The sequence below is a fragment of the Copadichromis virginalis genome, linkage group LG17 (assembly GCF_057382275.1).
Source record: "Copadichromis virginalis isolate Kocher_CV1m ecotype Utaka linkage group LG17, C_Virginalis_male_GT1.1, whole genome shotgun sequence".
In the NCBI taxonomy this organism is placed as follows: domain Eukaryota; kingdom Metazoa; phylum Chordata; class Actinopteri; order Cichliformes; family Cichlidae; genus Copadichromis; species Copadichromis virginalis.
Genome location: NC_140634.1, coordinates 2,599,268 through 2,615,237, shown reverse-complemented (window position 1 = coordinate 2,615,237; position 15,970 = coordinate 2,599,268). Strand labels below are relative to the sequence as shown.

Below are 15,970 nucleotides of genomic sequence, written 5' to 3'. Positions count from 1 at the left end.
ATGCAGCAAGACATGGAGCAAAAAACACAGAAAAAGAGCGCAATGTCATAATAAATGGACACAGAAAAGCAAATTAAATGCATGAAAATGAGGTAAGCATGAACATGACACAATAGATGATAGCATGCCATTAAGGATGCAACACACATGCTTCAAATGGAAGCGGTAACATTGTAAAACGACACTTTTTTCCTAATAAGGACTCGAACATTACAAAACAGAAACAAGAGATTCAACTAAAATGCTTAGATTCATGTTAGTGACCTCTTTTTGAAGCTGTCGGTGAAACTCGAGGTTCAGGGCAAGTGAGTAACACATTCTTTGGAGTCAAACCAAGCAGCATATCCAAAACACAACTACAGAAGCAGCAAGTGTACCATATTTATATTGCAGTCAAATAACTTTACCATTTTCACATAGAAGAGACCACAGAGATGACAGTTCATATCTGTAATGTAAATTTGACAGCGTATAAAAGTGACTGTCTGTTTAAGTGTTTTTCCCAAGAATTCTAAAGAGTGAAGTAGCGCCGATAGACGTGGTTAGTTGTTGTTGATTCACAAAAAGTGTCGCAGTAATTTATTTCAGTTATGGGTATATTTGGTGCTACAGATAGAGGACATAGAACATTAAGGAAAAGCTACAAAAACATAATCACTTTGACTACACTGCTTGCGCGCTGAAGGATATTATTGCATTGGAAGTCACAAAAGCCACCCAACACAGACGGCTCTGTGGTTCAGTGACCTGACACAATTTATACAGCTGGAGAAAATAAAGTATACTCTCAAGGGCTCGAAGGAGAGATTCTTTGCCGTTTGGGATACTTTGCTAAAACATTTAGAGAAAATTAAAACCATTCCCATCTGATACTCACTTGGCAGCTACCGTATACCCTTATTGTTGTGAAGGTGATTAATTTTGTGCAAACTATTGCCTTTTAAGTGCACATCTTTATATATGGTGAATGTTGATGTACCTCATTTAAATTTATTTTCTTTCTTTATTTCTTTATTTATTTTTCTGTCTCTCTGGATTGTGTATGTTCTTTGGGTGGGGTACATATATAAAAAGGAGCATTGTGACTTTGTTACACGTATATCTTTGAATTACATTCTTGACGCTCAATAAAAAAAAATAAATAAATAAATAAAATATATATATATATATATATATATATATATATATATATGCGCACTGTCGAGCGCAGATCCACTGAGCGCTCAACACAGACAGCATCGTCAGAAGGAAGAGCGCAGGGCAAGCTAGCAAGACAGAAGTTAAGCTCTCCTTGCAACATGGACCTCCCCACCCTCATTCAGATCTGGCGTTTGGAATTATTTTGGTTTTCATGTGACGTATGACCCTGAAGGTAAGCGAGTCATGGACTAAAGTAAAACAGTATGTTGGATGTGCCATGCAATGCTTAATTACATAGGTGGGAACTAGTGTGTTAGCGCAGTTAGCTCGTTAACGTGTTGGCCGTCTAGCCCCATGCACGGGGCGATCGGCGGTAGCTCGTTAACGGAGATTTGCCGTGTTGTGGCGTTAAGGTCATTTCAACGAGATTAACCTGAAAGCACTAGTGGGAACACAACGAATATGACTGCACATTTACATCATCCTAGTGCAAAGACAAAAACAACAAGCATGCTACTAACTTTAGCCGAGTCATTTAGACAGCTGTTAGCACATGATTCTCCTTATGCTGCTGAGAATATAGCCCAGAAGAAGCGGATAGTATAGCTTTTATTTTGGAAAGAGACATTTCTCTGTAATAAACTCTCTTTTCCAAAGATGAGTGATTCCTCAATCAGATACAGGGCTCGCAAAATCGCTAGCCCGACGTCCTGGGGCTAGCGATTTTTTTTCAGACGGGCTACCCTGCCCGTCGGGCTATTGTAGGAAGGAAAAATCTATGTCAATGCTTTTGCATTCTTTCGGAAATGTAGCTGGGTAATTATGTCATTGGCATCGGTGAGCCACTGCCAATATGTGACATATTGAAATCATGTTTGAATTTGCGCTTGTTTTTTTGCTTTCACTTTGCAATCACGCGAACTGTGTATAGAGAGCGACAGCACTGATCTGTGAGTGATGATAATTTGCGCACCAATTCCTCTGACATCGTCTTATCAATCGTTAGCTTACTATGCAAACATGACAAGTGAAATCTCCCGCAGCTTAAACATGTGAGAGGTTGATCGCGCAGAGAATCGCTGAGCATTATGTGAGTGCGTGTGTAAAAGCAGCAGGATATATATTGTAGTGGATCAGGGCTGTTCGGGGTTCTGTTTGTACAGTTATGTTTTGTTTATGTTGCCATAGTGACGGGTGACGCCCTCTCGCTGCGACGGTGTGTCCTTCCGGGGTCAGAGGGCGCCCTGTGTGTTGTTGTTGTTGTTGTTGCTGTGCTGTTGCCGCGCTGAGCAGTTAGCTAGCGGCAGTGTTCTTCTGCAGATGTCAATAAACGGCTGTGCTCCCTGGCTAGCTCACGGGAAGCAAGACCAAACGATACCTCCGTCTCCTCCTTGTCTGAGCTCGCCACAATATTTTAGTTCTGCTGAGCCAAATAAGACGGGTCAGGGTGAAGAAGTGACAGCCAAAGAAAAGCTTACCACAAAACGGAAAAGTTATGACAAATCAGACTATAAGGCAAAAAGAAAGTGCAGCTTTATGGTTTCATGGACAAAAGAATTTCTGTGGCTGCAATATGACAAGCGAAATAACCAGGGCTGCACATAAGTGGTCCGCAGGTGCGCATTCGCTGTCAAAATAAAAAACGGGCACTAGATAAGAAGTTGCAACGCGTGTTTGCATACATAAGATTTTCAGGAGGAGGACAGACATTTGTTTAGAACTCTTAAAGATGTCGAAGAAGCTCCTTTAAGCAATTACTGTGATGTTCCTCCACCTCCAAAGAAATGTCAGAAGGAGTCCGAACCACAAAAGAAGCACGTATTCTCGGAAAAGTAGTTGCAGGAGGTGAGCTGGCTTCAAACAAATGATGAACGCACAGAGATGTGGTGCGGAATGTGCCGTGAAAATTTAATAAATGACAAATTAAAAAGGCATGAACATTTTTTTGTATCGAAAAAATATCGAACCGTGACACCAAAGTATCGAACCGAACCGTGAATTTTGTGTATTGTTGCAAAAAAACGTTTTGTTTTTTTTCTGTATTAAAAAAAACTTGTATTAAAATGTTCAGGATGAGGTCAACATCGTCATCCTTCTGTTTGATTCTTCAGCCATTTTGCTTTGAGCCCGACTGTGCAGGGAATGAAGTTTCTGCTACAGAAGCCACAGGTATGGGCTCAAAATGTGGTCATAAATATTTTGTACTTGTAAATCAGTTTTGTATGTGTAAAAAAGATTTGTGTGTGCGTAAAAGATTTGTGTGTGGACTTAGCCAAAAAAACTGCAAGTTACAAGTACGAATTTTGACCCTATTTTTCTTCCTTTCATCTGATTGGTCAATGTCATTTCAATCACAAATGTAACAATCCAATCAGAGAACAGATGGGTTTGGCTCTCGGAGGGGTCAGTCTTCATTACAAAGCTTTCTTCGTTATGAATTAGCATACATGTTTTTATTGAACATTTGAAGAACCAGCAAAAAAAACAGAAACTCTTGTAGAGGACATAAAGTCAGAGATAGAAAAGACAAGGAGCAGGTGCATCTAGTACAGGTAGAGGTGCTGCAAAAACCCACAGAGCCCAGCAGCCAGCGTAACAAATTCTGGATCCTTTGCTTTTAGTTAGCATTAGCAGCACATCCTGCATCTGGACTTTCATGCTGCGCACTGTGACTCACAGCCATGGTCCCGGGTCAGCCCTGACTTTGTGTTAAACTAATCCTAAAGTAATAATGGTATTTCTAACCACTGATATAGCACAACTTTTTCCTTTCAACAGCTGCTGAAAGTTAGGGGACCTAGCTGCTATCAGATATTTATATAGAGATCCTCCAGCTTCAAACTGTATTACCCTTCAAGGACCTGCAGTTCAAAAAAGCGCCCCCCCCATCCCCCCGACAGCCAAACCCATCTGTTCTCTGATTGGATTGTTACATTTGTGATTGACATGACATTGACCAATCATAAGTCCACACACAAATCTTTTTTTACACACACACAAATCTTTTTTACACACACACAAATCTTTTTTACACATACAAATCCTGATTTACAAGTACAAAATATTTATAAACCACATTTTGAGCCCATACACAGGTTGTTTATAAAAATGTGTAAAAATACAACAAACTTTTACATTTTATATTTTAATGAAATCAGATTTAGTGAACGATAATCTTACTTTGGTTACCTAAAACTAGACTAAAGCTAAAATAATTTAGATGCCTAAATTATTACTAAAACTAAATTACATTTTAGTCAAAAGACTATGACTAAAAGAAAATCAAAGTTTGCTGTCTTCTAGCATGCCTTCTTAAATCTCTGCTGCTTTTTTAAAGACGTTTTTGGCGTTAAAGTTTTGCCGTTAAACACAACATTAATAAACCAGTTTGCACAATTCAGTTCTCCTCCTGATATTTTGGCTTGCTAAAGGAGTCCCCATATCTGCAAACTTGTCACTACACTCACTGTAAATACCAACAGCACTTTTTTCCCCAACAAATAATTTGCACTGACACAACATTCTAGCAGATCTACTAAGGTTGGAAATTATATTGGATCACAGATTAGAGGAGGCACTTTTGTAAATTAGCTAAGTTATTATGAATTAGCTCATCTACAAAGTTAACACAAAACAACAGATTAAAACTGACATCAACTAGGCCAGGCATGTCCAAAGTCCGGCCCGCGGGCTGTCAGATTTCACATGGCCCGCAGCTTCAGTCTAATTATGTATTAATAAAGCGCTTTACAATGCCACTATTCATTCACTCTCACATTCACACACTGGTGGAGGCAGCTACAGTTGTAGCCACAGCTGCCCTGGGGCAGACTGACAGAAGCGAGGCTGCCATATCGCGCCATCTGCCCCTCTGGCCAACACCAGTAGGGTAAAGTGTCTTGCCCAAGGACACAACGACCAGGACAGAGAGCCCGGGGATCAAACCGGCGACCTTCCGGTTACAGATACGCTTCCCAACCCCCTGAGCCACGGTCGCCACATATTATTTATGGCTCACTTTCTTCATGACTTTAAAAATGCAATTCCCTTTTTCACCACATGGTGGCAGCAAATTTTTTCTGCTACCTGCACCTGAGCTGCGAGCCCGCCCTTCTCTGCTCTGCTTTTTTTTAACTTAAAATTCGAGGCAGTTGTGTTTGTCTTATTTGTAAAGAGACTGGTGCCTTGTTTAAGGATTTCAACATTAGGAGACACTACGAGACTAAACTTGCTGCAACATATAACAAGCTAACAGGGAGTGAGCGCGCTGAAAAAGTGAAGCAACTCCAAGCTGCTCTGGCTTTGCAACAGTGATTTTTTACGCGGGCCTGTGAGACACATGAAAATATCACGAAAGCCAGCTACGAAGTGGCTATGTTAACAGCTAAACATGGCAAAGCTTTCACTGAAGGTACGTTTGTCAAAGACTGTGTCATGAAAATGGTGGAGAACATTTGCCCCGAGAAGAAGCAAGAATTTCTGAATGTTTGCTTCAGACATTCACAGACAGCTGCGGGACAGAGGAGTGGAGTTGATATTTTTCATTAGCCTGTGATGAAAGCACCGATGCATCTGACACCGCGCAACTGCTGATTCTTTTACGAGGAGTCGACGACAAGATGAACGTGACAGAGGAGCTGCTGGATCTCAAAAGCCTTAAGGGTCAAACCAGAGGAATGGATTTATTCATTTCTGTTTGCGAAGCTGTTGATGATACGAAGCTACCATGGAGTGAAGTTTCTGGGATCATTACTGATGGTGCACCTGCTGTGGCTGGTGAGCGAAGCGGACTGTCCACACTGATCTGCAATGAAGTCAGTAAAGAAGCAGGTAACGCTGTTAGACTTGACTGTATCATTCATCAGCAGGCTCTCTGTGCCAAACATCTCAAATTTGATGATGTTATGAAACCAGTAGCAAAGACAATCAACTGTATTCGCTCTAAAGCTCCGTACCACCGACAGTTTCAGCAGATTCTGCATGACATCCAGGCTGAATACGGTGACGTAATTTATCACAACGATGTGAGGTGGTCTGCACTACAGCGAAATTAGACAGTTTTTGGATGAGACGAGACAACCAATGGAAGAACTGTCGGATCCTGTATGGCTGGCAAATCTGGCTTTTCTGGTCGACGTTACGAAGCATCTGAATGCGCTGAATGTTAATCTTCAAGGAAAAGACGCAGTGGGGAGCCAACTATACGCTCACATCAAGGCCTTTGGACCCAAACTGTAACTTTTCCAAAGACACGTGTCCCTAACAGAGCCCTGTACCGCACACTTCCCAGCTTTGAAAGACGTTATTGACAGTTTCCCAGAGGACATTAATGTCCACGTGAAGAGTTACGCAACAGCTATCGCGTCTCTTTCTGGGGAATTTAACAAACGCTTTCAGGACTTTGCAGTTTTTTAAAAAGACATGCTGCTTTTCTCATCTCCCTTCTCCGTGGACCCTGATGATGCTCCTCTGCAGCTTCAGCTGGAGCTCATTGAGCTGCAGTGTGACGATGAGTGCCGCGGAAAACACCGGCAGTCTTCTCTTGTTGACTTTTATTGGCAGCTGGACAAAGACAGGTTTCCTGAAGTGCGATCACTTGCTAAGAAAAAGCTGAGCTTATTTGGTTCCAATACTTGTGTGAGCAAACATTCTCTGTCATGAAATTGAGATCCAGGATGAGTGACTCCCACCTGCTTGATATTTTGTGCATCTCAACCACTGCCCTCAAACCAGACCTGATCGCTTTACTAAAATCTCGATCTCAGTATCACCCCTCTCATTAGAGCAGGGATGTCCAAATTACTGGAGAGCTGCTATCCTGCATGTTTTGGGTCTCTTTCTGGTTTAGCACAGCTGAATCAAATGATGTCTCAGGCCTGTGCAGAACTTTGGTAAATGAGGAGATGTGCTGATGAGCCATTATTTGATTCAACTGCAAACCAGAAACAGAACTAAAACACGCAGAAGAGCAGGAGTGACATCCCTGCATTAGTCATGTGTTCCTGAACAGTAAAAAGAATAAAGCACACTAATGCAATTCACAAAAGGAAAATGTATTTTGTTTGTTTGTTTGTACATATTGTGTATATTTACATGTGTGTTTATTTCTTGTGGCAAGTGAACTTCCCAGTTGTGTAATCGTCCTGTGAAGATTTGAAAGATCTGATGTGAAAAACTTCTGGAACGATCTTGTAAAAGTCAAGAGCAAAATTCACTTTTTTTAAACTTTATTGATAACAGACCACTTTTCATTACTTATAACTCCTGTTTAAAATGTTCATGAGGCAACGATATTGCAAACTCATGGAAATTTAGGGTATTCTATACAGTTTGTTCAATGTTATCTGACTCTCCAGATAGAAATGAAAGGCAGAATTGTGTCTTTAGAGTTGTTCATGCTTGCCTGAGTGGCTTTTATTTAGGTACATTTCCATTTTAAAAATAAAGGTAATGACTATTAAAATTGTTCTTCATTACGTTTTCACGTAACTTTGTTATGGAAAAAAATGTCAAAAGGAACCATTGGCCCCCGGGCATCTTCACTTCATAAAATTTGGCCCTCTTTGCAAGAAGTTTGGACACCCCTGAACTAGGCTGTTTGGTTAGCGTGTTAGATTGATGTGATTGAATGTGGATGAGAGAGTCACACAAAAACACTCATACAAAAACAGTCTTGTTTGTTTGTTTTTACATACTATGTGCAACTAACATTTTTTTCATTTTCTTTGTTTTAAATTCAAAATTTTAAAAACTTTTCAATGACCTTTAGCTGCTCACGTGCTACAATAGACTGAAGTAGGGCTGCTCAATTAATCGAATTTTAATCTCGATTACGATCTGGGCTTTCAACGATCATTAAAAATGACTGAGCCGATTATTAGCCCCTCCCTCTTGCTTTACTCTCGCGCTGCTCCGTGTGGCAAATCGAGCGCACCTCTCTGCATTTCGAACACGTGTCACAACAATTAAGAGCAGCGGTCTCCAACCTTTTTTGCACCACGGACCGGTTTATGCCCGACAATATTTTCACGGACCGGCCTTTAAGGTGTCGCGGATAAATACAACAAAATAAAACTAGTACCGGTACCGAAAAAAAGAAGATTTATTCATAACACACTGAAAAGACCCAGGAAAACTGAGTTAACGATAAAAATGATAACAAAATAACGCTGAAAACCGATAAAAACCCTGAAAACTATACATTTCACACCTGAGCCTCAACTCTCGCGGCCCGGTACCAAACAACTCACGGACCGGTACCGGTTCGAGGCCCGGGGGTTGGGGACCGCTGATTAAGAGGACTCGAGGGAAGCTCAGAAAGCTAAGCAGAAGTTATTTGGAGAGGACAGTGACTATTTTTAAATAAATATCGTCAAATAATCGAGATCTCAATTTCAGTGAAAATAATCGTGATTATCATTTTTGCCATAATCGAGCAGCCCTAGACTGAAGTTCACGCTATGTGCATTTGCTGTTCTCTCTACAACACCATACTCTTATCTGATCTTACTGCTGGAGCATGATCTGTAACTGTGCATCAGCCAATCAGTGACACAGATGCACAGTTACACGTCCCCATCAGTATTATGTAACTCTAGAACATGCATTAGTGTGCACCGCTGCAGCTTCCTTCTCCGTCACTGTCCTGTCTATTCTGATACTTGTCTGCTTTTACTGATACAACACATGTGCAAGTACTACTACTGTGTCTGTTTCTTCCTGAAGTTGTAGTGCTGAACTGTTGCCTTAATGATCAACTTTGATTATAGAGTCAGAGTAATCTGCTTTTCATCGATCATATCTTTAAAACAAAGCATGAACTGTTTGGATTTTATGACAACTGTAGGACGTTATCTCTTTGTAGAATTGTAATGTAACAACAATGCTACACGTGAATACTGTGTCGAGATCATAGACTACTTGTTTTTGTCAGTCTTTGGTTATTTTTAGTAGAAAATGTTGCAAAGCAAGCAAACTGTAAAGTCTTTTTTTTTTAAAAATGTAAAAAAAAAGGTGCAACCTTCTACCTTAGGTACAAAGTGTGGCAACCAAACAGTGAAACAGGTCCTTCCTAATGAAGCTCTAAAAACCAGCGACATCGCCCACAAAAATAGAGAAGCAGCGTGAAAGAGACATGAACAGAATGCAGCTTGCACACTTTACAGGTATATATGTAAATGATAATGAAAAGTTATTTTAATTGTGTGACATTGTTGTGACATTACACACATTACACCCCCCCCCCCCCACACACACACACACACACAAAAAGCATGAATTTAGTGCTAATGCATACACACATCCACTAAAAAGATTTCATTGTATAGTTATTTACAAGTGTGGCCTGTCCACAAAAAGCCATGTCGTCATCATTTTGCATTTTCTTTTCCCCTTTGCATGCTGAGATCACAAGGCCTGAACCGAAAGTCTGTCCAGTCATTCTGTAAAAATCAGGCGTCACTTAGTTCAATCACTGGGTAGTAAGAAGTGGAGTGAACTGTTCTTCTTCTGCCGTGTGACAGGAAAACCACATACACAGTGCTTGCTGGCATTATCTCTTTATTACATCATGGCACCTCTTTCTGTTTGTTTCTGTTCGCTCCCCTCAGCTCGTGTCCCAGGTTCCCTTCATACAGAAACGTTCAGAGACACACAGAGTAAATACAGCAACAATTAAAAAGTGCTAAAACTGCAGAGCTAAGGTAATATACAGTGGGTTGTGTATATGTGGATTATATTTACATAGTGAACAGAGGTTCATAAAAACAACTTTGCCCTAAAAATAACAAGATTTCTTAAAAAAACATAAAAAAATCTTCCCACAGCTGAATACACAGCAAAAAGATGCATTTGCATTAGTCGGTCAACCACACACCTCTGTGAGATTGATGCAGAGGATTAACAAGCCTCAGTTCTGACTATGACTTAAAAGCCTGACTGTGAACTAATTCAGCTTAATCTGACTGTTGTTCTGCTCCGTCCTGAATACTGAGAGCCATAAACTGCAAACAAAGCAACCACTTGTGGCTGCAAGAAGTCTAGGAAACAGTCCTCAGCCCAAACCAAACACTTGATGACTTCATTTGCTCTCATTATGGGCCATGCTAAATAAAATATCAAGTCCAACTTTGGTCATTCTAAGTGCGAGTATAGTCATTAGCTAACAAGTTATTATACTCGCTCATTTACTCAGTCACTTTTGACCAAAGTCCCAACCAGACGTTTTCATTATCCACTGATAACTCTGTTGTCACCCCCCCCCCAAGTCAGAGCTTCCCAAAGTGTGGGGCCCGCCCCCTAAGAGGGGCGCAGAGCCATTGCAGGGGGGCGCACACACAAATGCAAAGCAGGAGATGAAGCATCGCTGAATATGTTTCCAAACCAACTTCATTCTAAGCCAAAGACTAGAAAATATGGTGAAGCAAATCTGCCCTTTGGCTTCACCTGCACAAGTGCCGAGGTAGGTCTCCCTGCAGGGTTGGTTTTCCCTTCGTCGGGAGCAGCACTGGGCTCTCCAAATCACGGACAAACAGGATCCCACATTCTTGATTTTTAGTTCACAAACACTTTTTATAATAACTAACTGCTCCTGACATTTTGGAGACGTTAGCTCTTTATACAGTAAAGTTACAGCTGGATACAAATAACATCAGGCTGATCCTGCAGCGATTTGTTCCCCCGGTTCAAATCACGGACTAACAGGATCCCACAGCTGTTTATGTTTTTGAACTCATTTTGCACACAGAGAGGCATTTTTTGAAAAATGTACTGACAGCAATGTTGAACATTATTACACAGGAAAGAAACAACTACAGTAAAATAATCACCCCGTGACGCCTCTGCCTTTGTAAATAGACAGTAACTGTTTGTGTATGTAAGTGTGTAAAACCTGCAGACAGTCAGATTAACAGTATTTTGTTTCTATCTGCCATTCTGCAGTTCATCTCATGTAAACAATAACGTGGCCACAGCGTGACGTGAAAACAGGCACATACCTCTGACGTTGCGTGACAAACTCTATTCCTCGTCCACACGTAAACACAAAAAAGGAGTTTTAAAAAATCTCTTCATGATTAGTCGATTTTTGTTGTTTTTTCCCTTTTGTGAAAAATAAAACTGAGATTTTACAAGCATCAGTTGTTGGACCTTTATTGTCCAGGTTATATATTAATGAGACTGATGAGAGTTGCATAGGAACTCAAACACAGTACATTGGCTACACTCGTCATGCATAAAACCTAACATTTAAAAACCCCAACGATTTATGAGGTTATCACATGGCTGCATGTTCTGGATACGTGGGTGAAGGGAGGAGCTGAGCTGTGAGCCGATCACTACCTCGTGGTAAGTTGGAGGACGCTGGACGGACCTGGCGCCCCCAAACATACAGTGGTAATGTACAGATGATGAAAATAAAATATACCTTAGAACATGCCAATAAAAAAGGGGTTCAACAGCACATCGCCTAAAACATATAAATAATTTAATCACTGCAGAAGAAAGGCATCATGGAAAAATGAATAAAGTGTGGTATAAGTTAGTCTTTATTTTTTTAATTTTAGCATAACGACTGTGAAAGACCAAGCCAATCACTGCCTTTACTTCAAAACTGATAACATTGATAATTTAATTAATATTATTAGAAAAAGTAAAAAGAACTGAGGGGGGTGGGTGCATCTGTTTTATTGATCAGATCAAGTTTAATTGACTTGGTGTGTTCCTTGTTCCTGAGCACTGTGCATACATACAGATACATTTATTTAAAATATATTTCTTCTACCTTGTATAGTGTACATTTTAGGTTATGCTGCATCTATTTATTCCTGCTCTTTCCACTTTGCTGCTGGAATAGTGTGAATATTCCCCTGTGGGACAATTAAATGCTTCTTTATCTTATCTTCTCCTGACAAGTATCACAAGAATTTTCATTAATCGACAAACAAACAGCCAATTCACTCTTCCACAAGGACTTCCAACCCCAAAGTGTAAGAGCTAGGCTACTATGTGACACACAAAGCAACATTAGACACACAAATTATTTAAAAGTCCCTCTGATTACATGAAATAGGTCCCAGGAAGATATCGCTGGAATACATATAGACAAGTGAGATAAAACATGTTCCTGAACACACACACACACACACACACACACACACACACACACACACGCACACACACACACACACACACACACACAAATACAAGATAAACAGCATAATCATGTTCCCCCCAGACACTGATGAATAATGCATATGGAGCCTATTGCCCTGGCAACCAGGTAATCAGATGGCCCACTGTGTGTGTGTGTGTGTGTGTGTGTGTGTGTGTGTGTGTGTGTGTGTGTGTGTGTGTGTGCGCGTGCGTGTGGGATCACAGTCAGGGAGCATGAGTGATGGGCTTTGTTCCTCTGTGCCGAACTATGAAGAGGCTGTCAGCATCTCACCTCCAGCATGAAAGGTGTGCACCCATGGATTTGGAAGCTGGGCTGCACCTGTCACTATTCTCAAACCTCGGGGCTTTTATGTCTCATACTACAGCATAATACATAAAAAAGGATTCATCTTGAATATCCTGGATATCTCCTGAATATCTCATGTAAATTAGCCCCTTTCTACACAAAGTCTATCATATGTAGACGTAACAATGCATCATGGGGATACAGAACAGTCTGAGACAGATCTCAGCTGTTTCCTTTATCTGAACAGGAAGAATCAACACTACACCAGCTATCACAGCACATCGAAGCTGGAGAGGAAATTCATTAATACTGTGAAGGAATATTAGCTCCTGGCATCATATTTAAGACAACCGATGCTCCACAATTTGGAGTGTGTAGTGGGTTTCATTTAATTTCATTCTTTCACAGCTTCAAGTAGGAGCTTTATCCTTGTTTCTTACCCAATCATAAAATTTACAGGATGATTTGGAGTTCGTTGCTGCAGAACTTGTTGCAGAAAGCATTTCTCAACTATGACACCTCCTTTTAAAACTACATGGCTTTCACAAAGATGGCTCACATATGTCCCAACTCAATCAAACTTCGTCTAACCATAGGTCTACTGTGGAACAGTTCTTTTCTGCCAACACTACATGTTCCTCAGTAGATTTTAGTTTAGCCTGTTGCAAGACTTCAGCCTGTTCTCCGGGGCACAGATCCATGTAAAATGCCTTGAGGCAATTGTTCCTTTGATTTGGCACTATGCAGATAAAATGGAATGGAATTAAATTCTAACCGTACTGAACTCATTCAGACAAACACAGAGAGTCTTTGTCTTCTCTTGTCCATTTGTATTGTGTAGACAAGCAGCATTTTGGGGCTCTTAGGGTGTTTTCAAACACATATAGTTCAGAATCTTGCAAACTCGTAGCTTTTTCCTGTTGTTTGGTTTGTTGTCCACAGTACACAGAAAAATCCAAGTGAACCAAAATGCGTCACTACAAACCACGTGAGAATGTTCAGTCCACTCATTGGTCAGGTGTGTTTGGGGTACGAACAACAAAATTAAATACAGGAAGAAGGTCCTGTGCTCTGGACAGTTACACCTTCCCGTAATGAGAACATAAAGCTATGTGGCTCTGGTACTTGTAACGCACATTTACATTTGGAAGTTGGTTGGATTACGTTCACACCACAAACTAACTGCTCTGGAGTTTTTGAACCACTTTCTCCACACGGTCTCAGTGCGGCTGTTGTCCGTACCCGAGTTCACACCGGACCAAACACAGCAGGTGTGAAAACACTCTTTGTCCAACCAGTTTCCCTGACAATGGTTGGCAGGCTGGCCCATCCTTTTGGCTTGCATCGGTTTTTGTAGGGCTTCAATCAGCTGTGTTGGCAGTTAAGTAGTCTTTGCTACACAATTAATTAATTAGCATTTGCTACAGAAATGCAAGAACAGCACTAATAAAAAATCTTTTGTAGTTTTGATTTGTTATTTTGTGTTTTTGTGCTTGTGTTGCACTTATACGTGGAGTGGAGAATCTTTTATTTTTAAACCAATGGAGCAAAGAATCTGAAGTATCCTGGATTGTTAGCTAATAAAAAATTAAAATGTAATAACAGTTGGCTTTTAAAGTGAATTAGCTGAAACAGTAGCAGCTGTGTAGTACCAATTAGATGTTTTTTTTTTAAAAAGGGGGGGGAAAGTGCATAACAGCGTTTATGATTCATGGCTTCTTTTCTCACTTGATTTTAGCTGTTGGTTGATTCATCCATCTCTCACGTCAGACAAGAGTTCATGTGCTCCAGCAGCGTTTCACACATTCCATGACCCCAGTGCTCTACAAGCAGCACCTGCTACATTTTGGCAGCCACACAAACATCTCATATGTGCATGGAACACAGATTCTCTCTAAACGGAGCCAGCGCCTGCTGTGCTGAGCTCAGCTGCCAGCGACTGGCACTGACTGGGTGAGAGCAGCACCAAGTCCGTCTCCTTAGCGACAATACAACTACAAATGGGGATTGTTGTTGAGGTATCAGAGGGAAAGGAAGGGGAGCAGGGAGGAGGTCGGGCTAATAACTTCTAATCTCTTAAGCATGATGGGTTATGCTTAGAAGATGAGGCCTGCAGGGGGCGCTACTGAGTCTGTGTGTACAGTGTGCCAAAGTGTAGGTCTGTAGGTGGGGATGCTAAATTTGATATTTAATCAAATTTGAAAAAATGAGTTTGCAAAAGCGTACATTTGACTGTGGAAAAAAAACAGCATCACATGCTCCCACATGGCAGTACCATGTGATATGACAATACAACTTTTGGGAGGGTGTGAGGCCATTCCAACCCCCCCCCTTGGTAGAAGCACATATTTCAATGGTTCTAAGGTAGTTATTCTTCTTTTTTTTTTTACTTGTGTCAGTGAGTAGTAAGCACCTACTGGAGCTGTCAGTGCTCCAGTGTACTACAGTGCTCTTGTGTACCAGTGACTAGGCTCAGTTCAAGCAAATGTGCTTAAATACAAGTTATTTGGATGCGTCACCACTTGTCCGTCTGGACGGAGACTCAAAATCTCACCCCCAGATTACAGGAAGTTGGTTAAGGTGTTCAGAAATGACTCAGAAACCACCAAGGCTCAAGCCTGCCATGGAACGGAAACTGCTGGAATACCAGCATCATGATTTTTCTCCCCATACATCGAGAGAGTGCCAGCCATGAAAAAAATCGATATTTGCAGCTGCCAACAACAAGCCAAATGGCTTCTGGAGAGAGGTTTTATGGTCAAACGAGACAAAGATTAAACTGTTTTGTCACAATGAAAAGAGAAATGTTTGAGGCGAGGCCAGGTTTTCAGACCGAACAACAATCTACCAACTGTCAATATAATGTTGGTAGTGTCATATTGTGCAGGTGTTTAGCTGCCAGCGGCAGTGGTACATAATGAAGAAGAAGGACTACCTCCAAATTCTTTAACTTCAGCTCAATAGTTGGGTGGTGTTTTCCTAGAGGACAATGATCCCATCAAAAGTGTTTTTGGAATGAGCAAAGCAGGCTAGCATTAGGTTTCTGGAATAGCCTGGTCAACTCATTGTCATTGGTGAATGGATTGGTTCTTATATAGTGCTTTTCTACTATACCTTAGGACTCAAACCACTTTATACAATCTGCAGCAGATTTTTCAAGTTCTTTATATCTAACATAAACACACATTCATACTCCCATGGATCAGAGAGCAGCTTGGGGTTCTCTTGCAAGGATTCCAAGGATATCTGGCATGCAGACTGGAGCATCCAGGGATCAAAGCACTAACTTTCCAATTAGTAGATGAGCTGCTCTACCTCCAGAGCTACAGCCACCCCTTGTTCGGAGACTGATGAAATCCTTCATGGGCACAA

The 15,970-nt window shown here is 41.0% G+C and overlaps 1 protein-coding gene across 6 annotated transcripts in view; it reads right to left on the bottom strand.

Annotated features, from left to right (window-relative positions):
* The window catches only part of LOC146688747 (DENN domain-containing protein 5B-like), an 83,534-nt gene that overhangs the window by 48,099 nt on the left and 19,465 nt on the right, over positions 1-15,970 (bottom strand). The gene's annotated exons all lie outside the window — the stretch shown is intronic.